This window comes from Lepidochelys kempii, chromosome 13 (genome assembly GCF_965140265.1).
Source record: "Lepidochelys kempii isolate rLepKem1 chromosome 13, rLepKem1.hap2, whole genome shotgun sequence".
NCBI lineage: Eukaryota > Metazoa > Chordata > Testudines > Cheloniidae > Lepidochelys > Lepidochelys kempii.
In genome coordinates, this window is record NC_133268.1 from 10605443 (window position 1) to 10631994 (window position 26552).

The 26552-nt window shown below is 41.1% G+C and overlaps 1 protein-coding gene and 1 long non-coding RNA gene across 2 annotated transcripts in view; one reads left to right on the top strand and one right to left on the bottom strand.

The window, feature by feature from the left end:
- The window catches only part of ZNF831 (zinc finger protein 831), a 31701-nt gene extending 26174 nt beyond the window's left edge, over window positions 1-5527 (bottom strand). The window contains exon 1 of the mRNA XM_073309206.1: window positions 5398-5527. The gene's annotated coding sequence lies outside the window, so the exon portion shown is untranslated. The remainder of the gene's footprint in view (window positions 1-5397) is intronic.
- Window positions 1-24248, top strand: part of LOC140896978 (uncharacterized) — a 58356-nt gene extending 34108 nt beyond the window's left edge. The window contains exon 3 of the long non-coding RNA XR_012154655.1: window positions 23901-24248. This is a non-coding gene — a long non-coding RNA (uncharacterized lncRNA). The remainder of the gene's footprint in view (window positions 1-23900) is intronic.
- Window positions 24249-26552: the final 2304 nt, after the last annotated feature.

Below are 26552 nucleotides of genomic sequence, written 5' to 3' on the forward strand. Positions count from 1 at the left end.
GCGAGGTTACCTTTAGCTTCTTAACCCTTTACAGGTGAGAGGAGCTTTCCCCTGGCCAGGAGGGATTTCAAAGGGGTTTACCTTTCCCTTTATATTTATGACACTTTGGGTTCACACATTTGCTTTATGCATATGTGTAAGAATAACTACAATACAGCAATGAGTTCCAGTTCCACTGAGGATACTCTCCTTACTGAATCTATCCCAATTCCATACATGTAAGTGAGAACTTCTGAAGGACTATCATGTGCTAAGGCCAACAAACTGATGTAAAAGAAGATATTAATTTTAAAACAGGGGTTCTGCCCTTAACTTAAATGAGCCACACGCACAGTTATGGGCATCTCACAAGCAATTACAAATGGTTTCTCTTAAAAGGCAAAAACTGTCTCTAAGATGATTTAAGCTTCTGCTTGGGACTGTGATTATCATTACTACTCTCACTGAGTACATTTAAAGAATATTCCAGTTTTAGAAATATTACCAACTCCAGCAATATTCCCTTTCTTTAAAATGGAAAATACTGCTGGAACTGGAAATATCTCTAAAACCATCATTATTTACGATAGTCTATAGTTTGTAGTTTTATATAGTGCTAGATCCTTTAAAAATAAACATAAATGCAAGGTGCCATCCCTGAGGAGCTTACAGTTTAAATTAACATTGTACAGATTGGGGATGGGGTACAAGTAAAAGCAATGGAATGACCAGTTGTTTAGCACATATCATTAGCTACACATTTTGTATGGTACTTCTTATGTTTGTTAATGTGTGTTTGAGGGTAAGATTAAAATATACAGGCTTCATCCCCAGGCATGCAGAGCACTCTGAAGCTTCAGCAAAGACCTGATCAAAATCAAGGGACAGGCTCCCACTGTCTTCCCTGTGCTGTGGATCAGGCTCATAGTGCAGAATATAGTACAAGCAGGGCGAAAAATTGTTCTCCTTAACCTCTGAGGATAGGACAAGAAGCAATGGGCTTAAATTGCAGCAACGGCAGTTCAGGTTGGACATTAGGAAAAACTTCCTAACTATCAGGGTGGTTAAGCTCTGGAATAAATTGCACATGGAGGTTGTGGAATCATCAGTATTGGAGATTTTTAAGAGCAGGTAGACAAACATCTGTCAGTGATGGTCTAGATAATACTTAGGCTTGCCATGAGTGCAGAAGACTGGACTAGATGACCTCTTGAGGTCCCTTCCGTTCCTACAATGTTATGATTCTATCCCATCTGTATGGCTGAGTGTGCTAGCAAGGGTACAATGCACATTACACCTATGTACATGTTGACCCATTCCACTCTCCAGAACACCGTAGCATAGTGCACTAGTTTTCTGTTTGAAATGCAAGAGACTGGTTGGTTTGTTTTAAAAGCCGATCTATTTTTAGATGTCACCAACCCTCCACTGCCTGTATAGGAATCTTTAGGCAAGATCAGTTATGTGCATTTCAGACCAAATCCTGGTCCCACTGTAGTCAGTGGCAAAGCTCTCACTAACTGGTCCACGATTTGGCAGCATGATTTTTATAATAATTCATAATGATGAACATAGCAGAATAGAAATAATAATAAAAATAATGTGTTATCCACCAAGGAATATCTGGTGCTACCAAACTCACTTCACGTGAGTAAGACTATGGAATTCTGAATATTCATTCTAACCTGCAGAAGCAGAAAATCCATCCTGAAAATGCCTCTGACTACACCGACTTCATATTTGTCATTTTCAGTATGCCTATCCAAATTATTCCACTGAGTCACTGTTCGCAAATACAAGAAGCCTGCACATAACAAAGCATTAGATCTTGTTAATATAAAAAATAAGTAAGAAAGAGGGGTTTTTAAATTATTCATATAATTGTTTAGAGAAAATGAGTTGAATAGGAAAAACTGTACTTTTAGTTATTTTCAGATGCATAATTAGCTTTCTATGATTTTTGTTCATCATTTATTATCCATGGACATTTTTTACATGTACACTAGAAGTGATGGGGCCAAATCCTGTTCTCTAATACACAATTCCTGGTACTTCACTGTGGCCCATATTTTAGTGTTTGTAAATATAAACCAGTGGTCTGTATACACTTTTAATTTCAAACTTGAAAAACTATACATCAGACAAAAGAAAAATCTTGGACTGAGGGTTACATATCATGCTTCAGTCCATTATTCCCTGTGATTTACTTTTTTCATATTTATTTTTTTCAACTGAATGGCACCACCTATATACAAACTGAAACAAAAAGTTCATCTAATTTCTTAGCCACCACGTGGCTTCTTCTGCTACCTCAAATTTAATTAGTGAAATATACAGTTTGTTGTGACCAAGACTAATTTACTTGGTTTCTTGGAAGACACCAGAAAAAACCTTGCATTTATAGTGTTTTGAAAGTATGGCGCCCAACTATCTTGGCTTCTTCCAGAGCAATAAGAACATGTAAAAGCTCATCCCCAAGATGTACCTTAATCTAAAATCAGAACACAAATCATTTGGGATACTCCTGGCTAAGGATTCTCATGCCCTGTCTTCAGTAGAGCTACACCAATTTTACACCAGCTGAGGATCTGGCCTTCTGACTGTTGCAAAAAACAATTGCAATCTCTGGCTGTTTAAAGGCCATTTTATGCTACCTATGGCCTTAATCCATCCCGCGGTGTTCTGAATGAAAGACCCTTTTACCAGGCTAACATATAACTGCAGGTCAGCTATACTTAGTGGCAGGGAGGGATTATTTGTTTTTGGTTTTTACTCCTTGTATAATCCTCTTGAAAAGTTAAACTAGTTGCAGGATGTTTCAAATGGAAAAAAAAACGCTGGTCTTTGGAACAAAGAGAGTCGATTTAAAAGCTAAATTCTACATTAGTACTGACAAAGTACATCTGTCTTCTGAGAACTCATACATTTCCTCTTCTGAGTTTTAAAAGAATGCACATTTATTTACAAAACAAAATGCTGACACAGTTCAACAAGCACATTTATACTTTCGTCCTTGCCAGCACAGATACTTCTGGCCACATAAGAGATAAATAACAGCGTCTCTCACAAGGAAATGCCATGTCAACTGCTTGAGTGGCAGTGACAAGCTGTACTCTTATGAAATGTTAGGGCCAACCCATCTCTGCAGGAAACCATTCAGCAGTGGCACTCCATTGTGCTAGAGACTGTACAAACATAAAACCGAACCATCAATAGATTTATAAGTTGAAAGTTGGCACTGTCATATTTAGTAAGCACCTATGAGGAAGGTAGCTTTTATTAACTGCACATTTAGCCAGTTCAGTCTGAAATGTTTCAGCCTCTGGCATCATCTAGTTCCCACTAGGCATGTTCAGATACTTCAGACAGGTATTTAGCATAGTCAGTCCCATATGTGAAACATGATACCTATATTTACAACAACCAGCACCTTAAGTTCTTGGGGCAGGTTGGCTAGGGGACCTGGGTGGAAAATGAAGGGCAGCTGGAGGAAGCCCTGAATAGTTATCTGAATAAACATGGATTCGCTTGCACTGCTCACTTTATCTGCCGGATAGTCCCACACATCTATATAATAAAGTTGTGGCCTAATTAAATCCATATCAAGTGCCTCCTATCCTTCTTTCGGTATAGCCAGACAATGTTTATTGGAAGGACTTCCTGGAGAATAGATCACACTTGTATTCAATTACATTTTCATACACAGTATGAAAAAGTAATTGTACCATTAGTAATACATTAATTACTAATGGTGCAACAAATATAATTTTGTTTGGTAGAATAGAAGGGTGTTTTTTGGGAGGGGGTTCTATATTGTTTTTAGAGTGTACAAGTTCCATATACTTCTACACTTCAATTCTAATTAGTAACAGTGGTGTTGATGGACTTTCTCACTGGCCCAGAAGTGACTGCTAGTCTCCCCCAAGATACCTTTTTTCACTGTAAACAGTTTCTCTGTCTGGCACTTATTCTCATTCTTACCTCATTCCCTGAAACTGAAATCATCCCCCAATGCCTCGTAACAAAAGTGCATATGTGACTTCAGCTCTTTAGTTGTTCTTCAAGAGATCTGATCCTGTGAAGTTCTGAGTACCTGCACCAGGGTGCTGACTGCACACTTCTGCTAAAGTTAATAGAGTTGAGGGTGCTCAGCCTGTTGCAGGATCAGGACCCAGGTTTAGAACCTCCTCATCTTTGGGAATATTGATAATCTTTCCCAGGAGAATCAGTTTTAACCATAGTCTGACCCTGAGACATCTGCCTGCTCATTGTGATATCAATAGTCCCTGAAAATCACACACCTTACCTCAGTTGTTGTGTAATATACAAAGCAGCTACAAAACATGCTTTATCTAATTTTGAAGTCATGGGACAGCAAGAGTCTCTCTTCAGGTACTGTGTATGAATATTTGGGGGAAATTTACCCTTCCTAATTCCACAATATGCTCCTACCATTTCTTAGTTTTACATAAGTGGTTTATTTTTGTGGATATTGCACCAGAATATTATAATCCTTTCAGAGTATATGAAAGAGAGAAAATTAAACCTGTACGATCAAAATACTCCAGATAAAATGTAGCAGCTGACTTAAGTTTCTATAACAACTGAAAAATATACACCACCTATGACAGCAAAGAATTTAGGATTTATCTTGATGGTTAATAGAAGTACATCAATTTGTGCTCTTCATTTTTTCTCCTCTTGGGTATTTTTAAGTTTGAAACCTCCAAAAGGTTTGACCTCAGTATAAACACTCTGTAAGCTAAAAATATATTTTAATATGTACATAAAACATTATTTTTGACTTATAGTTTTCTCAATCAGTATAATTTGTACATCAAAGTATTTTCCACTCTAATTCCTATACCACTTCTCATCTCAGCTGAATCACACAGTACTCTCTGGATTATTCTACGTCTGTACTTCTATTTTAAACTTAGCTTATTTCTCTCAAAAGGGAAACACATTTAATACATCTGTTATTCCTGCACATTGTTGGCAGCTTTATAGTGACCAGAAAAATAGGACGTTTCTAGTTGCACAACAAAAAAAAATTAAGGGAGTTTGTATTTTTATTTTGTCACATCATCAAATTCACTGTGCATTTTCTATGCTAGGAAAGAATTAACAACCTTCAGCCAAGAATCTGCAATCAACAGGTTGCACTAAGAGTAAAATAATAACCTTAATCCAGCTTTTAAAGTTTTGGAGACTGGACTAACAGATGTAAAAATACTGATTATAAAGCTGTCTCAGACAGACGTGGGACTGGTACTAAAATGCTCTATGTTTTGGAGAAAAGCTTCCCTCATCTTGAATTTAAATAATTACTGCATTAAAACAAGCACAACTTAATGATTTATCTCATTCTGCATAGAATTTCTATCCACATAAAGTAACAACAAAGCACTTGCTAACCTTTAGGCGGTCAGTCCATAGGCAGGTGGAGTGGTACAGGTCTCTCTGGAATAGCATTGAAACAAAAGAAGCATCCCGTTTCCTTTTTCAATTTTCTTTTTTTTTTTTTAAACTGATCATTGAAGGTTTTGCAGTGGGGTGTGTGGAGGTGGGGGTGATTTCAGCCCATGCTTGGCGTGGGAAGAGTTTTAATGGCTGTTGCTGGTAATATGGTTTGCCTGTTACAGTGTCTGCACTACTGCAGCTCTGTGTGGGCGTAAAGAAATGACACGACTGGGTTTCAAACCATTACAGTGAACATTTGCAAACAGATTAAAAAAAAAAAAAACCATCGGGTACAAATGAAAAATTATTTTTTTCTTTCTTATATTCTCTCTTGGTTTTTAAAGGAGCCTTCTTTTTTAACCTTGAAGACTTAATAGATTTAATGCCCTTTCACTCCATCCAGTTCTCCTTCTGGGCCTATAAGATAAAGAATGTAGCTGAAATATTTAGGAAGATTCTTGGTTGTGTTTTGCAATAAATGTTTCACTATCATCTTTATTTCCACTCTTCAAGGGATTACAAGAAGTTAGTCTTTTTAAAACTCCTTATCAGAATAATTTTTATTTTCTGTAGCATCATTTACATATGCCTTGTAAAACACTTCAGTGACTTAATCATACAGAGTTTTAAATTATACAGAGCTTTATTCAATATAAAAGCAACCCGCTGAGATTTGATTGAACAGGACTCTGAAGGGCCAAATTTTGCCCCCTCTTCTGGGGACACAGAGGCTCCTGATTCAGTCAGACAAGTAGAAAATAGGTGGCAGAATTTAAGCACTGTGCAGGAGATCCAAAAGCAGAGCTCTATGTGTGAAGGCAGTTATCTGAGGCTTCCTGCGCTTCAACATGAAGGGGGGATTTAGAGGTGCCCTATGGAAGGGGTGGAACTGGCAGATTCATAACTATAAAGATTCATCAGCTATTCTTCTGCAAGGAGAGGGAGTGCACTAGCCACTGGAACTAATCTATATTCCAAGAAAGAGTGATTAATTCCGATAGTCAAAAGTGCAATTTATCACTTCACATCACTATCACATGTGTGAGTATGACACCCAGATTTTTAGAAAAATATGTAAGCATTTGGCACACAAAAATGCAATGCAGTGAGCCCAATTTTCATGTGCTGTTAACATGATTTCATATTGTTATTATTTATTGCTTGTATTACAGCAGCACCTAGAGACTGCCACCAAGAATGGAGCCTATTGTGCTAGGCTCTGTACAAACGCACATACAGTCTCTTTCCCCCCAAAGAACTTGCAATCTAAGTGGATAGACAAAGGTCGGGGGGGGCATAGAAGCGAAGTGACTTGTACATGATCACATGGCAGATTAGTGGCAGAACTGAATTAAGAATCCACATCTATTCACTCCCAGTCCAGTGCCCTATCCACTATATCACCCTGTCACCCCCTATACTGTGTTGTAGCTTTTATCCCAAAGAATCTGTGTTGGGGTGTCCACCCCACACAAGATGGGAAGGGGTTAAGGTGGCCAGGTAGGCCTATTAACTCCACAGGCTGCACCAGAAAAAAAGCCAAGGAGCACGGAATTTGATTGCAATAAGGTTCAGCTGTGCAGGAATAGGCGGGGCCTATAAAACCAAGAAGTTGGCAACAGACAGGTTGCTACTGGGAAAGAGCAGACACACTCTGGGAAGAGGGAGGAGGGTTTGGAACTGGTACTCCCAGAGAAGGGGGAACCAGCAGTCCAGGGAAGGAGCAGTGAGAGCTGGGAGAGTAAAGCCCAGAACTACTGGGTTGTGTGTGCCTGGACTTGAATCCAGAGTAGAGAGCAGGCCCAAGTTCCCCTACCAACCTCCTACTTGAGTCAGTGAATGGGAAGACTGCCTAGGACTGCTGAAGGAAAGAATTGAATATCACCCCTCTCGCCAGGTCACTCAGTTTCTCCCCATTTTGGGGTAGTCATGAAGAGAACACTGCAGTTCCTGGAGTGAGAGAGGAGCTCCAGACTACAGAGAGAGAGTAACAATGGGCAACGGCGAGAGGGGGTGTTGACCTCACGGAGTTAATCCCCAGAGCAGCCAGGAAGAAGCGCTACACTAGCCATGAGTGGGGCACCCCATCACAGGATCCCCAAGTGCTTTACAAATTATATTCATATAGCCCCACAGAAATGCAGCTACCTGACACTGCATAACATAATGGAGAGGGGACATTTTGGCCAATGGTACCAAAGACCCCTACTCTTAAGAACTGTGGAAACGTTCAAGTTCACATAACAGACAAAATGCTGGTGATTTAAGTCTCATCAAAAGACCCAGGCAAAAAATAAACCTTATGGAGTTCAGTTTATTTGCCTCCAAAGGAGTTCACTCACTCCTACCGGAGTTGGAATCTATAGTTCCAAGGAGTCAGTGTTTTCACACCTTATTGTTATTTATTATTTGTATTTTAGTAGCACCCATCACATGCTAAGCAATGTCCACACACAGGAAGATAAGGTGTAAGCTCTTAAGAGCAGGCACTAAGAAAACCAAGAACCTCTCTTATGTGACCATTGTGAAGCCTCACCGAAAGAGCTGTTTTCTTTTTACACAGAACATGGGACTTTGTTGGAGTAAGGCAAAATCATTATCCCTAAAGCTACTCTGTCTCTCTGCTTTGTAGTTAAGATTCTGTCTAGGATGCTTCTCAGACCTCTTCATGCCTGGCTTTTTGCTACGGGTTTAACATAATAATACACATATCCTCATAATCTGATACTGCAAGATTATTCCTTGCCCCTGCAAGTAATCTTATTGGGTCAACAGAAGTAAATGCATGAGTAAAAATTGCAAGTTTAAGCCTATGGTGCTCAGATTACTAATCCACCCCTCTAAAATAGAAAGCCAGAATGAGATACATTTATTAAAAATGAATTACATTATGATGTATTAAAAATACTTTCATTTCCATATCTTCCTGGTAGAACATACCATAAAATATCTAGCGCTGATAAAAGAACCAGTTTGAGTGTGTTTGTGATGGTGTAGGGTCTGGCAGCAATGGATACTCAGACTCTTTTAATGACAGATGATAGCAGGTTATAGCCAACTCTAATGAAACTTTTCCAGACAGAATAGCTGATGAATCTTTATAGTTATGAATCTGCCAGTTCCAGACAAAGATGTCAGTGGCATCAGTACTGACAATAAAAAAGTGTAGAGGTGAAAGATACAGAGTTCCCAGCAGAGTGTTACATTCATGTAGACTCTGACAAGTTTGTGTGTGATAATACAGTATAATATGGACTCTGAACTGAAACTGCTTAAGTCAATTCACTTAAGACTGTAGATTTCCTAGCGCTCTAACTCCATGTGTGTTGCAGAAGCAACAAGTCAGACTCTTATCTCTTAAATTATCTGTTCCTTTCAACATTAATGTAATCTTTGTGTAGATAAAGGGACTGCCTCAGACTGCTCAACACAGAAACTCCTGACCAATTAAGCAGTTTTTGTGTCATGGTTCTTAAGATCTTGCAGCCCTCAAGACATGTCCTAAAAGTCCTCATCTTCTAATGACATTTCACATGACAAAACCACTTGGATTTCTGAGGATAAAATCTGTGCTGCAGCTCCTGGAGGGGGGAAAAATTGGGAAAGGGAGCCAGAGCCAGAGGGATTGGGGAGAAGGAGCTAGGACATGGCTCTGAGGGGAAATAGAGACTGGTTAAGAAAGAACACTGGTGTGCGGGACCCAAGTAGGGAATCTTGCATCAGGTACAGTACTGAGATGGGAGCAAAACTGGGACTTGGGGGGAGAAAAGTACTGCCTGGGTGAGGGGACTGGGACAAGGAGTCGGGGAGGGGACTAGGATGGGGACCTGGGTGGTGTGGAGAGACAGGACTAGCACAAGGACAGGCTAGAGGGGACACAGGCAAAAGAGGTCAGGCTTGGAGAACAGCGGCAGAAGAATCATAGAATATCAGGGTTGGAAGGGACCTCAGGAGATCATCTAGTCCAACCCCCTGCTCAAAGCAGGACCAATCCCCAATTTTTGCCCCAGATCCCTAAATGGCCCCCTCAAGGATTGAACTCACAACCCTGGGTTTAGCAGGCCAATGCTCAAACCACTGAGCTATCCCTCCCCCCAAGAGTTCATGCCCACAACAGCACATTCTCCTACAGAACCTGTAAGGTTATCTCTACACTATAATTAAAAACCCACTGCTGGCCAGTGCCAGCTGTCTCAGGTTCATGGGGCTCAGGCTGGGTGACAGTTTAATTGCTATGTAGATGTTAGCTCTGGGATCCTGCAAAAGTTTGTCTCTCTCACCAACAGAAGTTGGTCCAATAAAAGACATTACCTCATCCACCTTGACTCTCTAACCTATTACTTCTGTCAGTTACTCTGTTAGCTCAAGTGGCAGAGGTCCGTGTTGTGGATCTAAAACAGGGATTGGCAAACTCTGGCATGCGACCTGTCAGGGAAATCCACTGGTGGGGCCGGGACGGTTTGTTTACATGCAGCGTCCACAGCTTCAGCTGATCACAGCTCCCACTGGCCACGGTTCGCCATTCCAGGCCAATGGACGCTGTGGGAAGAAGCGTGTGCCGAGGGATGTGCTGGCCGCTGCTTCCCGCAGCCCCAGTTGGCCTGGAACGGCAAACTGTGGCCAGTGGAAGCTGCGATCGGCCAAACCTGTGGACACTGCAGCTAAACAAACTGTCCCAGCCCACCAGCGGATTTCCCTGAGGGGCTGTGTGCCAAAGGTTGCCGATCCCTGATCTAAAGAATCCAACCCTGCTAATGAACTGTACAGGACTCAGTATAAGTCCATATGATGTAATTTCTGTTTTTCAGTTTGCTGTTTCAAAATGCTAGGTAAATTATTATACTAAAATGGATGTTAAACCATATTTAAAAAAATATTATGGTTGCAAAATCAGGTACTCAAAACTTAGGAAATGCCCATGCAACCTTAATTCAGCCTCCTTGTGCATATACAGTATGATACAGTCTTATATTACGTGATACAGTCTTATATTATATTATATTAAATTATGTATTATTTTTTCTAAATGGCCCCTGCCTCATTTGTAAGTTGACTGAAAACCTTTAAAGGAAGGATTAAGAAGACGGAGGTATTTGAATAGGTCACAGATATTCAAAGCAGGAGAAATGAACATACCCCTGTAAACTGACAGCTATCTGTAGCCTCATATTACTAATACGTAATAGCAACAAATAAAGACTAATATTAAACTTTAATAAGAACTAAATACAACTCCTCCATTTGCACAAACTTCCAAGCTGTTAATATTTTGTCTACATATAAAAAATTAGTAAATTAGCACTTTAATTGCTTATGGCAAAAAATGTTGAGTAGTAGTACAATTTAAAGGTAAAAAATTTGGAGATTAGATTCAGTTATTCCTAATTAGAATTCAAAAACTCATAGAGATATGAATAGCAATAAGTTGTTTTCTTCTTTTTTTCCCCCCACTTGGTAACTTATTCTAACCATTGAAATTTAATTTCACTCAAACTATTCTAGGATCCTATTAGGTAACAAAGTAACCTGATGAGGGAGAATAGGAAGAGCACACTACAAAAACCAAATGCTATTCTATTACACTTTAATCTTGATTGTTTTCATTTTTTTCCATTAATACCATAATTCTTTGCACTTCTAATGCACTCCTGTAAGATTCTAAAAGCACTTTACAGAGAAAAATTAAGGATGTCTCACATCTTTGTTCTATTATACCAATTTACAGCTGTGTAAACTGAGTTAACTGGAAGAAAGAGTATGTGATTTAACCAAAACCACGAGGCAGGGGCAATGCTGGGACCAGAAACCAGGAGTCCTAATTTCCAATTCCCTTCTCTGTTAGAATATTCACTGTGTCAAAACCACTTTTCACAAATTTCTTCTGCTATAGTTACTTATTATTTTAACATTATTTTATTGGAACTACAAGGGTTTCAAAGTTCATTATTTCTACTAAACTAATTTTTCATTTGTCATTGCTAAAAGGATACTAAAGTCATCATTTTTTCAAGCTATTCTGAAAGAGGCCCTCATCTTGGGACCTGTAAGAATAAATAATAATAACTAATATGTACGAGGCTAGCCATAAATCTTTGGGCTTAATGGAAAAGCCCTCATGTTTTATGAAAAATATGTAAATTTTTAAACAATTCAGTACATTCATCATTTTAAAAGAAAATTATATATATTTAGATAATATAAAAGTTTACACTTATATCTACTAAAACTAAAGTAAATTCACACTCAGAGCCACATTTTTCAACAATAACCTCCATTTTTGTGCCTGCACAAATAACTGCAGACACAGTTTTGCACCAGAAATTATTTGCAGGCACAATTAAGGTCACTTAGGGTATGTCTACACTGCACTCTAAGCCCAGACTCTGCCTCAGATTTAAGCCCAGGCTCCCGCTCTGTCCACACAAAAATCAGTCTGACTCAGCTCAGCAAGCTCCTAGGATGCAGGTCCTAGGACCCTGCGAAGGGGGATGGGTCAGAGCCCCAGGCCCGCTGCGACTTGGATCCAAACCCTATCATTTTGCAGTGTGGAAGCAGCTCAAGCCACAGGCCCAAGTCAGAAGATCTGCATAGTGCTGTATGGATGTGTTAGTACAGCTGTGAGACCCAGATCCAGCAATTGTAAACACAGGTTTACAATGCAGCATGAATGCTGAAATGCAGCCTTAGAAACACTGAGTCCACAAGCCTGGGTCCCACAGACCTGGGTTCACATTGCAGTGTAATGAGATGCTTGGATGTCAAAGTGATCCTAATCACACCTGCAATAACTGCAGGTTCAAAAGTAAAGGCCCAGTTGAGGCCAACCTGAAAATTTAGGCTAAAATCCTTACTACTTTGAAGTAACTTTTCATCCGTAGCCAAGTTTTCATCCGTAGGCTCTAAGGATCAAAATTCAAATCTCTTGTTAAAATCCCTAGCTGAGGTCTGTACTGCCTACATACTAGATGTTTAATTCTTAACCACTCGTGTTCTTGCTTTTCTAGGTTTGTCAGAACCTTAATATTAAAATGTAATTTTTCTTTACTGAATAATTTATTATTATTAATTACTATTATTTACTGACTTATTTGTATTTAGGTAGAGTTTGAACATCCCAATCAGAATTGAAGCCACCTTGTGTTAAGCATTGTGAGAACATATAGGACGACAAAGTCCCTAATGTTAAGAGTCTATAATCTAATTTAAAACAAGACACAAAAAAGTATGTAACAAACAATAGGAGTGAAACAAGAAAGGAGGAGGAGGGGAAGAGTAAGAAGGACGTGTTTCTATCAGCTAGCTGTGGACTTGATCCAACTCCCATTACAGTCAATGGGTGTTTTTAAATTGACTTCAGTAGGCCTTAGATGAGGCCCTATATGCAAAACTTAATGGTTCTGAATCATTAAATTTTTAAAAATATATAATTAAATGTATATCTGTAATTCCCAATTTAACTACTGTTAGCTGCATTTTCCTTTAGACCTCACAGTACAAGAGGTCTGGAGAAGGACACCTTTATGGACTAAATCAGTATTTCATGGCTAAAGGGCAACATGGAGGAAAATTGAAGATAAGTGGAAGAAACAGAGAGCTGAGGCTGGCTTCAGTGGTAGAGCAGAGAGGATGTGGGTTATAATGAAGAACTCCCCTTTCTGCACCAACCACCCCTACACTGAAACTGTGAAGGGGGAGGCACTGGGGACACATACTAACTCTGAAGTACTCTTGTGCTAGAAAACTGCTGCTACAGAAACTTAGTGGTATGTATTTGGAGACTCCCTGGAGCATCGTTTGTCATGTATTGAGTATCTTCCACATGTCTGGGGTTTACAAACATATCAGAAATTCAGGTTTCAGAGTAGCAGCCGTGTTAGTCTGTATCCGCAAAAAGAAAAGCTGTAGCTCACGAAAGCTTATGCTCAAATAGATTTGTTAGTCTCTAAGGTACCACAAGTCCTCCTTTTCTTTTTGCTATATCAGAAATTGCGGTTCATGTCCTACAGTCTAATTCAGATATAGACAATTCAGTACAGACACAAAAATACTGGATGATGGGTTAGACTAGAAGCAATGCAGATCTCATGGAGAGATCAGAACTGAAGGCCTTTGTAACAGAAGTATATTTTAAAAGAAGGGATATAAATGAGAAGGAGGTTGTTTGTCAAAAGAGAAGATGGTAGTTCTAACGTTAGGAGGTGATATTGGTACAAGATAAAAAGGAGGTGATTAACAGTAGCTTGTAAAGTGGGAAATATTAGGGCTTGGATACAATTTATTTTGAGACACTGAAAATTTGGGCCTATCTGAATCATCACCCATTTAGCACGGTATGAAAATCCAAGGGGACATAGGACTGGTATTACTAATTATATTTCTGTGTCCTATTTCCCTCTCTCGAGCATGTATGCTTTTACAAAACTGAGTAATCTGAGCTGTATCCACTACAAAGGTTAATACTCCAGGGTACGTACCCTAATAAGTTTTGATTTTTCTGTTCTGAAGTATCATGGGGGGGAAAGGAGTATGCAAAAGAGAGAATTCGATACCAAGTATCTGATTTTCACTGAACATTACCCCTCTAAATATAGGTAAAATTGTGTAAAAAAAGGCCCAATTAAGTTTTGGATTAGCAAAAAATGCAGCATCAGGTTCTAACATAAAGATTGTGTTAACTCTTTTTTTAAAAAGCTTAGTTCTAAAATAAAATTTGTGGCTGGGACCTCAGAAATGGAATATCCAAAGCAAATTTATTTTGCCTTTCTCGCTTATGTAATGAAAAAGTGAGATCTGGATCTGGGTAACTCAAAAGCAGAGTCCATTTTATACCACTGTGTCTGGGAATCACCAAGGCTACTTTTAGTTTGACAGATACTGCTCAAAGAGAAAATAATCCAAATAAATAGTGTTGAGGAAGGATTATCAGTTTACCAAAAAAAAAAAAAAAAAAAAAGTAAGTCAATCTCTGAAGACTAAGAACATTCTTTGATTCTGATGCTCAAGGTCAATATGTCACTTGGAGTAAGAAAGCAAAGCAAGGGTCACGGAGACCAATGTTAGAAGAATTTCCTTTCTTTCACTTCTTAGATCACTGACCATTAGACAAATAATCAGAGTGAATACAAAATGTCCATATATGAGTGTTGTAAATAAAGAGGCTAAAAAACAAACTGTGCTATCACTTACAAACTATGTACCCTTATTATCACTTGGAAGGATATACAAAATGATGGATAGTGTAACAAAAATGTTCAGAGCACTTTACAATTTAGCAATATATAAAATCAGAGATTAAGGCAATTAAACACAACAACCAGAACATAGCACTTTAACCTGCTTTTAAGAACTGTTATCAACCGGGAATTATAGATAATCAAAAACATATTCCAAAAAAGCACTCACTCCCATTTCTCAAGATTGTCTTTTGATAGTGCCCAGAATTGAGGGCCCCATTTTGTAAGACGTTGTTATACAAAGACATTGTAAAAGATAGTTGTTTCCCCCAAAAGTTTACAAGCAAGTCTGAGAAGACACAAGTGCAACAAACAAAGAAAATGGGACAAGAAGGATGACGACAACACTGATTTAAAAAAAAAATGGTTACTTGACTAACTTCATGCTGTCAATTACATTTTGAAAAATTATAAAAAAAGTCCCTACTTTAATTGCAGGATGATTGTCAAATAATTGCATCTGAGTTGCAGACAAACCATGGAAAATTGTGGAAAAGTAATAATGGACATTATTATTTGTGGCAATGAAATCCATTATTAGTTTTCTGTGATTTTCCACTGTCAGCTGCCCAAGGCTAAGAGCGGGGGCTCCCGCTCTCAATTGCCATAGGCCCACCTGAGAGTGGGGGCCCACAGCTGACAGTGGGGGCCCTTGACTGACAGCGGCAACACTGGGCTGACGGCGGGCTCCCGCTGTCGGCTGAACTGGGGCTGAGAGCAGGGCTTTGTATGCAACTCCAGTGGGAAAGGTTACCACCACTCCTCCCGGAACCTAAACCAGTGGAGGGGTGATTAAGGTGAATCACATAGGTTGTAAACAGCTCCCGAAATGTGCCATCCCATGGGAAGACTTTTATATGCTGGTTCAAACTGTGTTTTCCAGAGACCAGCAAAGAAAGGGCTTTTAATATAGAAATGCTGTATTTAAACTGACACAGAACTTTCTTTCCGATCCAGCAAATGTCCAAGGGGTACACCAACCTTTGTGGAAGGGTTGGAAAGTCTTTGGCCTACTAGGGCCCATAAGAGTGCTTGGTGACTCCTGGTATATTTGGAGCAGGGATGGGCAAACTTTTTGGCCCGAGGGCCACATCAGGGTATGAAAATTGTATGGCAGGCCATGAATGCTCACAAAATTGGGGATTGGGGTGCGGGAGGGGCTGATGGCTCCAGCTCTGGGGTGCAGGCTCTGGGGTGGCACCAGAAATGAAGAGTTCAGGAGGGGGTTGGGGTGCAGGAGGGAGGGCTCCAGCTGGGAGTGCAGGCTCTGGGGTGGGGCTGGGGATGAGGGGTTTGGGGTGCAGGAGGGTGCTCTGGGCTGGGACCAAGGGGTTTGGAGGGCAGAAGGGGGATCAGGGCTGGGGCAGGGGAGTGTGAGGGCTCCAGCAGGGGTGTGGGCCCTAGTTTGGGGTGCAGGAGGGTGCTCCAGGCTGGGACCGAGGGGTTCGGAGGGCAGGCGGGGGGTTAGGGCACAGGGTATTGGGGTGCAAGCGCTGGGTGGCGCTTACCTCAAGCAGCTCCCAGAAGCAGCGACATGTCCCCACTCCGGCTCCTATGTGGAGGCGCGGCCAGGTGACTCTGTGGGCTGCCCTGTCCGCAGGCGCCGCCTCTGCAGCTCCCATTGGCCGCAGTTCCCGGCCAATGGAAGCTGTGGTGGCAGGGCTTGGGGCAGGGGCAGCATGCAGAGCTCCCTGGCTACCCCTACGTGTAGGAGCCAGAGGAGGGACATGTCACTGCTTCTGGGAGCTGCACGAAGTGGGGCAAGCCCCCTACCCCACTCCCCAGCTGGAGCACCAGAGCAGGGCAAGCCCCAGACCCCGCTCTCCGACAGGAGCTTGAGGGTTGGATTAAAACATCTGGAGGGCCAAATGCAGCCCCCAGGCTGTAGTTTGCCCACCCCTGATTTAGAGAGTGTATAAAGATATTTATTGGGTTTTTTTAATGTTTTCTCCGTAATCCTTTTATTTTAGGAATAAATTTGCTTGCTTAGAGAGAGCTGTGTGGTAACAACTGCAGTACACTGTTCAGAGCCTTCAGAGATAAAGCAAAGCACAGGTGCTGGCCTTTAGGCAGATTGGCTTGCTGGAGGTATCAATGTACTTGGGGACTCCCAACACTTCCTGGAAGCATCTGTTATCAGCGTCTTGCTGGCACTGGGGTAGCAATGGCATTCCCTGACAGTCATCTTTCTGATTTGTCCACCAATGAAAAAATGCAAGTAAGAATCCTGGAACAAATACTGGCAACTTCACGCTTTGCCTATTTGGTTGATAGACCGACCTCAGCCATCCCTGAAATGTCTCCAACCAGCTTGAGGCATGTTCTCATTGATGATAATGGGTGATCTTGAAAATCTGTTCTAATTCAAAGGATGGCACAAAACCTTTCTTGAGGCAAGAAGTCTTTCACTGTCTTTGAGTTGAGAATTGCCCCTATGAATTCTACTAGTTGGGCTGGAAGTAGATTTGACTTGCTGAGGTTGATCTTGTCCATAAACTTAGCCACTCTATCCCACTGAAAGTAGTCATATTTAGGTAGGAGAGATTGGGAGTTGGCTCTCCTAACTGCAAACCAGCCAAAGAGTAGATTTTTCTACCAGAAAGTTACAATCTTTGTGACAGTATATCCTTTAGGGTAGATTTAGATGGGTCAGATTTTCTCATCCTCTCATTAGCAGCTGTCATAACTAAGGTGCCTGGAGTAGGATGAATATAAAAATACTTGCATTCCCTCAACAGAACTTGATACCTGTGGTTTGCACGCTTTGATGTGGCAGAGGTTAAAACTGGGGTAGCCCATAAATCTTTGGGTCCAAAATTCCCTTGTTTATCGGCATAGCAACTTGACCTTGAAAGACCAGATAGAGATTATCAAATAATTTGTATGTCATCTCTTGAATGAGTTCTAAAGGAATCTCAAGTGTCTATGTCATCCTTTTGATGAGGTCCTGAACTGCGTTAAAGTCATCATCAATCATAACAGGGACTGATATCACCACTGCTTCATTCAAAGAAGATGAAAATACCACACCTACTATGGTGTCCCCCTGATGCTCTGTGAAATCACTTTCACTCAGTAGTTCATTCATGCTCCTCTGGAGTAATGTCCTGAAACCCTGTCGTGCTCAGCTGCTGGAGATTTTACTCCTGGAGAGATTATGTGCCAAAAAATTAAAAATTCTGCAAATTTTAGTTGTCAAAATAATGCAATACAATGTTACCAGTTTCAATTGCTTTGATAAGTTATTTAAACTACAATACAGAAAAAAAAGGCACAATAACTATTCAGCATTTCCTAAACACATGAAAGTTAAGTTACAACTACTTGGTAACCGGTACGCTGCATTCCAGTTATAATCCTGGATTTTCATTTAAATTACATTGCAGAACACCAAACAGGGGGAAAAAAAACTAGAATGTCATTTTAAATTTCTCAGACTTTCACACATGAAAGTCATACAGTTTTGCTAGTCATTGTCCTGGACTTAGCTGGGTACTTTGGGAAATGCTTGGTTCTGATTGTCCTGACATTTTATTGACTGCTTGGTAAATGTTTTATTTGCCCTCAAAAGTCCTTTTTATTAAATGGGTAAGTAAAAATCTAACCCTATTGTGCCACTTTGGCACAAGAAAAAAGTGAGAAAGTACATTGGTCTTCCGAGCTGATTCCCTTACTGTCATTTATAAGGCTTTACATCACTCTGGCTATGTAGGGGCCTTAAAACGTTTACAGGTTTTTATGCTTCTGGGGGAACTGACTGAGAATGGGAACAGTTAAGTAACAATAGAATAATTAACAATGTTACTATGCAGACAGGTTGCTAAAATTCTGCTTCAGAGAATGTGATCAATTAACCATCAACAGCAACACATAATGTGGGTTTTTTTAAATAAGCTATTTTCTTTAACTTAAAAACAAACAATTTTCAGTAACATGATACTAATATTTTACTAAGTGTTTTTTCAGTTCTCAAGAAGTTACATTTTGCTAGGCAGGTAGGCTGCTATACGTCTGCCTTGGGGACAGAGCCTTCCTCCTGCATAACAAAAAGATCTACCCTCCTCCACGCCCCTTGAGCCACAGTATCAAGAGAGCAGGACAGAGTTTCTCTCTCTTGTTGGACAGCCCTGCCCCCTGACGGTGATCAGTGTCTCCCCACAGGCACGCACGCCCAGCCCCCCTCCCATGGCAGTGATTTGCATCTCTGAAGCTGCTCCAGATACGCTGGAACAGATGTGCTGCCTAGGCTGCCGGGGGAGAAAGGCGTGTGTCCCCCCAGATTTATTTTGCGTTTTTCTGCATGGGGGGCACAGAAATATGCAGGCCATATGAATTCTCCGCTCCCAAATGGGAGCAGAATTCTGTCTGGAGTAAGATTTGTCCCCAGTTCTTAATGGAGAAACCTGAAATTGGCCTGGATACTAAGACCATGGGGTCCCATGCAGGCCTGTAAAGACACAATGTGCAGCTCCAAACAACTATGCTGGTCAAAAGATTCCAGTCTTGCACATGGGGTCCATGGACTCCAAGAATGGGATCCACATATACAGATACTCAAAGATGTGGTGGATTCTCCTTATCTTTATGTCTTTTTTTAGTCAAACACACATTCACACCTATGGCATTGTGTAAATAATATTAAATAATCTACATGAGTAATGTGCCTCAGATAAATCAAGTGAAACTCCATTTAACTCAAGTACACCGATTTAAAACTTCGTAAGGGTTTGTCTACATGGGGAAACTGATTGGAATAGCTAGTGCATAATAACTCTCCATGTGGAAACTCTTATTCCAGAATAAAAGTGTCCACACAGGGAGTTTTTCCAGAATTGCTATAGCTCTTTAAATTCACATCCTACTTTACTCTGGAATAATTTACCTGAATACACAAGCCCCAAGTACAGAACCTGATTCATGGTGTCAGAGGCATCTTCATAATAAAAGCTTGGCAGAGCAGCTAACTGTAACTATCATGACTCAGCTGCTTATGGTATTTTAAGATGGTTTTCTTGTGCATAAGTTCATTGTTATGGTAACTACCTGTCCTACAGCCCACAGTCACTAAATCCTTCTGTCTGATTGCTTTTATCATGTATGTAAATCACTACTACTTGCTTTATTCCTTCATCTTATAGTAATTTATAGAACAAAGGGTTGCCACGTTCTGTTAAATCTTTTGAGCTGCTGTCACTTGGCACTAGCAGGCTGATCTTAAAACTTTCCCTCGTTTCATTTTCTCTACTACCGAGAAGTTCTTTTCTTGTTGTGTTAAAAAACACAAAGGTTCAATACATAGACAATACTATTTCCTGAACCATTTTTAACAGAGGTGAGGCCAAGTTGAAAAGTCCAGATCTAGAATTCAAAAATCACAATGTTCAGATCCAGGGTTTTGATTTAAGCTCATTTTTAGTTGTTGTTGGGGTTTTTTGTTTTTAAACACAAAAATGTATAACTGAAACTTATTAAAGGGACAGATTTTGCCTGGACCTTGCACAGAGAGGTGCATTTCCCTCTTGTTGTGTCCCACATGCAAGAACCAAGGATTTATAATCACTGTGCTCTCCCTAAGGGCAAGGATTTCGTGGTGCAAGCCACCCTATATAAATCTGCCAATCCATGGTTCCCACCCCTCACCAGCCAGCTGAGCTACATTTTTTACTTTTACACTTCACTTTCATGCATTGTTTTTTTCTCAGTTGTTAGGGAAACACTTAACTTCTCCCCTTGCAATTTAATGTTTAGCTATATACTGCCACAAAGACAATTTAGGATTTAAAGGTAATTGATCTACTTCCCCAACAGTCTGATTTGGTGCCCTCAGTACTATGACCCAGGTTTGCCTCAAGGAATGACACTTTTTGAAGACACTTCTTTTGTGGGGCCTACAAGAAATATGGTCCCTTGAAATATGTGTTAACTACTTATGGTAAACAATCTGTTCCATGCTGTATTTAGCTGTGACACTGAGTACATTTCCCAGACCTGAAGAGCTCTGTGTAGCTTGAAAGCTTGTCTCTCTCACCAATGGAAATTGGTCCAATAAAAGGTATTACCTCACCCACCTTGTCTGTAATACCCTGGGACCAACATAGCTGCAATACTGCATACAAGAAATGTGTCAGTTAAGTCTTCTACTTATTCATTCGTCTGTTTTTTTTAAATCATTGTTCCATCATACTGTGAACTAATCTTTGATGAATAACTCTGTGATCTTATTGATATTGCCCCTCTCCTATGTCTGCATCCCACAATAGTATCCTACTACCTCCCTCATTTTGTCCTATCTGAAATCAGTCTGCCAGCTCTCCTGTAACAGGGATTTTTTTTATCTCTATTGAGAAGCATCTAGCACACAATTAATAATGCCACATGCTGCATAGTAATCCCCAGTTGTGCACTACATCATAATATTTTGCCTTTATATAGCACTTTTCACCTGTAGATCTCAAAGTGCCTTACAAAGCTGGGTGAAATCATTAGCTCCATTTTACAGGCAGCTGAAGCACAGAGAGTACAAGCTCTGTTATAATTAGGGCTATGATTCTATCATGGAAATTGTGAATTTGAATAAAGTCTGTGAAATCTTGGAAATGGCTATCAGAATACATTTGATTAGGCCCCCAAACCAAGTGGTGTTCTGAGCGGGCACATGGGATCAGAGTGTCACTCAAAATTGGCCCTTTTACCCATAGATGGGTGGATGGGCCAAATCTAAGTGGTGGTGCAACCCTGTGCGCCAGGTCACAACACCTAGAAGGGGGAGTCCAGCCCAGTAGGACAGGAGCTGCGGCTGTGGAGCGAGTTTGCTCTCCAGTATCCACACCTGCTAAGGTTTCACCTTTCAGCACCCCCCCCATACTCTTGTGTATGTTGTGTATTTATGTTGATGTAGCAAAAACTACATTATTTGGTGAGCTTTCCATGACTTTTCTGCCATGAAATGTATTAAAAATTGCCATGCCAAAATTGTAACCAAGCATCTGAGCCATACTAGGAAAGTGCAGTGCTCAAGCAGGGGCCCTTGGAGACATTATGCTTGCTGAAGTTAGGAGCAGGCATAATGTTTCCTGTAGCACTGAGGAGAGCATGGTCAATGAGGGCCCCTATGATACCCACAGGACGACATGTATAGTCTGTGCTTCCCAGCCTTGAAACTGGTCATTGTGTAAGGCCCTGGCTACACACCAACCAAACAAACAACTCTCTCTTGAATGATGCATACTGTTGGTGGCACTAGCTAGCCTCCCTTCTGCTCACAGAGCACAGACCGCCAAATCATAGTTGCCTTCTGTGCGGGAATATTTTGGCATAGAAAAGATTCTTTTCAGAGTAGCAGCCGTGTTAGTCTGTATTTGCAAAAAGAAAAGGAGTACTTGTGGCACCTTAGAGACTAACAAATTTATTTGATTCTTTGTTTTTCTCTCCTCATTGCACAACCATAATTTGGCCAAGAAACATTTATCCAAAGTCATGCAGCAGAATCAGGAATAAAATCTAGGCCTCTGATTCTTCACCCTTAAATTAATCCCTTACACCATAGCTGCCTTCCCTTGGTACCTTTGACTCTTGGCCCTTCAATTAATCCCTTACACCATAGCTGCCCTCCCTTGGTACCTTACAAAGCTCTGAGGAACACCCACCTCTCCATTCCCTCCAGTTTTTACCCCATTATTCTTAAGGCTCAATATGTTACAACTATCCTCCTTCCAGCCAATGAAAACTGGACTAGACCCTCCTTGAGTGTCTGGTAATAGGTCACAGCAGAGCAGAACAGCATGTGGGATGCTGAGTGGGATGAGAAATAAGACAGAGACTGATTAAGTCAAATACACTGGATTAAATTCTAGCAGAGTACTATATACAACCTGTGCACAGCAGGGAACCAAGGGACAGAAAATTTCCACTTATAAGCTCCCTTCAACTCATGTTGTTCTGCAAGCTACAATATTTTGGTAGGGAAGAGACCATCAAATAATAATAATTAAAAAAAAAAAAAGAAGAAGAGTAGTGACTTAATCCACCAGGTTCTGTTATTCCTGTCTTCTCAGACTGGTGATTCTCTCATCTTCAAATGACCACTGGTTCCCACTCTGTAAAATTCCAAAAGTGGCCATGCATTGAAATCACTGAGTGCCTCTTTTAACATATAGCCCTTAACACATCAATGGCTTCCAAAGGGAGAAAAATGTCTGTTAGATAGCATCACAAAGCCAAATAGTCTGAAAATATATTGTGATAAATCTTAACATTAAAATGTTAACTGTATTTACAATGTTACTTTTTCCCCAAGATGACCTATGAAACACAACCAATGGCACAGAATAGCACTGCATAATTTTAATATTAGAAAATTTAAGTGATCATGTGAAAAAAAACATTTGATAATTTGCAAGTAGAGTATTTTCACCTATTTATGCTTTATACGGTATCTCGCAAGTCACTGAAATATGATACTGCACAGGGGTTATGTTTCAGTAAATGTGATTGTAAATGTCAGTCTCCCTAGGTTTCATGCAGTTGTGCTTTCATCAGTTGTCAAGGAAACACTGGGTCTCTCCCCGTTGTGCATTAATGTCTAGATTTTCATTTCCATAGCTACAATGAAACTTTAGTATTTTAAGGTAACAGTATCATGACATTAATTTATCAGCACTTATTAGTTATTACAACCCAGCTACTGAAAATTACATCCGTAGTTTTGCAGTTACATGTGTTTGTACATGCAAGATCCCATATTTGCACATGCTAAGAAATCTGTCTACCTACCCAGGCTCTGTACATCAAACCCTCTCTGAAATCAGTTAACACTTATAGGAGAAAGCACTCTGTTTTCACTTTTAAATTTAGGTTTCTGCATATGCTAAAAATTAGTGCATGCAAAAACTGTGGGGACAATTTTATGTGCCCTTGATCTTCACAAGTTACTCATGGGTCCTTATATTACTACAATGAGATGTGACAGATGCATTTTCTTTGAGCTTTACTGATCATGTGTGTATGCGTGAGTGTCACATAGCACTGACTAAACTCTCAAAGTCCTGTTCCAGTATAAAACTGGTCTCTATGAAAAATCTGAGTTGGATTCTCTAGAAACAGTCTCTTTAGTTGTCCTAAAGTCCTGGTTAGGAAACGATAGGTATCTTAAGATATTACAGCTCCTTTGAAAATCTGACCCTATGTAAACAAATATTATTTTTATTTTGTTGTTTTAACATCCAGAGACGGCTGGACCTAGCTGGATGAGTGACGTGGGGAAGAACAAAAGGAACCTCCCCGGAACATCTACACAGGGATGGGCCTGATCCTGATCTGTGTGTCCCCTTAGTGTTAGGAACCAGGAGCATTAAAACTGAAAACAGACAGACATCCTAAAATGGTTATGCCATAGCCGTGACAAACTTTCACCCCAGCTGGCACTGCAACTGGCTCCTGTGGGGAGGAAAAACTGCCTCTGAATATACTCCCCCAATGTCACCAGAAGCATTCTGTATTTATGTGCTTCTCTGAGGCTATTACTAGGAACTGATACTTGTGTGGTGTCCCTTCCCTCTCTCTGCAGCTCTGCCTAATTAAGGCACAACAAAGCCCTTTGTGTTTGGCGGGCCAAATACTATATTTAGGGGGAAATTGTGAAAAAAAGAATGCAAGCAATGCACATGAAAAGCCTCCTGCTCTTTTGCTTAACAGAATTTCACTGAACTGTGTTGGTTATGTAGAAAACATTCAGCTATGACTGGCATCTTGCTAGGGCAATTTTGCTGTTCAGGACTAGTGTGAAGTACTGTATCAGAGACAGAAAAAAAAATTCAGACACTAACTGAGTATGCCAGTAAGGCAACATATTAACATATTTAATTGTCTTCTATTGTTCACCACAGTAACAGTAATTGCAATGCACTTAAAGAATTTTATACCATACATAAAGACAATGCAAATGTAAAACAGTTACATCCATTTGCTTTAAAAAGAACTGCAACTATTCAAGTATAATGTCTTTAATTGTCCAGAGAGCGGGAACTTAGGGCCTGGCTACACTTGCAGATGTAGAGCGCTTTGAGTTAAACCAGCCTTCGGAGAGCGCAGTAGGGAAAACGCTGCAGTCTGTTCATGCTGATAGCTGCAAGTGTACCGGCATGGCCACATTTGCAGCACTTGCAGCGGCATTGGAAGCGGTGCATTATGGGCAACTATCCCACAGAGCACCTCTTCCCATTCTGGCGCTGTGGCTTGTGGGTTGGGGATGGGAGGCATTCTGGATCCTGTCCCAATGCCCCGTGATGCAGCAGTTCGCATCCCAGCAATCCCTGTGCTTCCGTCCACATTTGGCACCATCTTTCAATGTTTTTTGTATTGCGCGCTCTGTCTTCCCTTTCAGTCTGCAGGAATGGAGCCCAAACTGCTGAGGAATATGCTGACGTTACTCAAGTTTAATGCAGTCGAGTTACTCAAGATCAAAATGACAGTGAGGACTCTGATGATGATATCGACTCGAGTAATGCATACAACACGAGATTGTTTGTGGCATTCACGGACATGCTCACCACCGTGGAACGCTGCTTTTGGGCTCAGGAAACAAGCACTGAGTGGTGAGATCACATCATCACACAAGTCTGGGATGAAGAGCGGTGGCTGCAGAACTTTTGGATGAGAAAAGCCACTTTCATGGGACAGTGTGATGAGCTCGCCCCCACCCTGCGGCACAAGGACATAACACTGAGAGCTTCCCTGACGTTGGAGAAGCGGGTGGCTACTGCAATCTGGAAGCTGGCAACTCCAGACAGCTACCGATCAGTCACTAACCAGTTTGCAGCACTGGAATCATGTTGATGCAAGTTTGCAGGGCCGTTAATCGCATCCTGCTCAGAAGACCCGTGACTCTGGGTAACGTGCATGACATTGTGCTGGCTTTGCACAAATGGGTATTCCTAACTGCGGAGAGGCAACAGATAGGACGCATATTCCAATTCTGGCACCAGACCACCTAGCCTCCAAGTACGTTAATCGGAAGGGGTATTTCTCGATGGTCCTCCAAGCGCTTGTGGAGCACCGTGAGCGTTTCATTGACATAACGCAGGCTGGCCCAGAAAAGTGCATGACGCATGCATCTTTCAGAACACTGCCCTGTTCAGGAAGCTGCAAGCTGGGACTTTTTTCCCAGACCAGAAGATCACCACAGGGGAAGTCGAAATACCCACTGTGATCCTTGGAGACCTTGCTTACCCTTTAATGCCGTGGCTCATGAAACCCAACACAGGGAGCCTTGACAGCCTCAAGGAGCGGTTCAACAACAGGCTGAGCCGGTGCAGAATGACTATGGAGTGTGCTTTTGGCCGTTTAATGGGCCGCTGGCGCTCTCTGTCTGGGAAGCTGGACCTGGCCGATGACAACATCCCCGCGGTTATATCCATAACATTTGTAAAGGGAAAGGTGAAAGATTCACTCAGGCCTGGAACTCGGAGGTTCAACACCTGGAGGCTGAATTTGAACAGCCAGAGAACAGGGCTATTAGAGGGGCCCAGTACGGGGCTGCAAGGATTAGGGATGCCTTGAGGGAGCAATCTGAGGCTGAAAGCCACCAGTAATGTTTGGTGCCCTGCATGGGAGTGAAGTGCAGTGGTTCCAATGTTAGTAGGAATCTGTGTTTGCTATGCTGACTTGCAGTGCCTGTTTCTTCCCTGGGCTAAGGTATCTTTTACTTTATGCAATAATAAAGAATATTTTCAAACCCAAAAAATCCATTTATTGAAAAGAAACACAACTGATTGGGAAACAGAAAGGGTAAGGGGGTGCGGTGGGGAACAGTACAATCACAGATTTGTGTATCTGCTTTATCATATTCAGCCTTCCTGTCTGGAGTGCTGTGCAATGAGT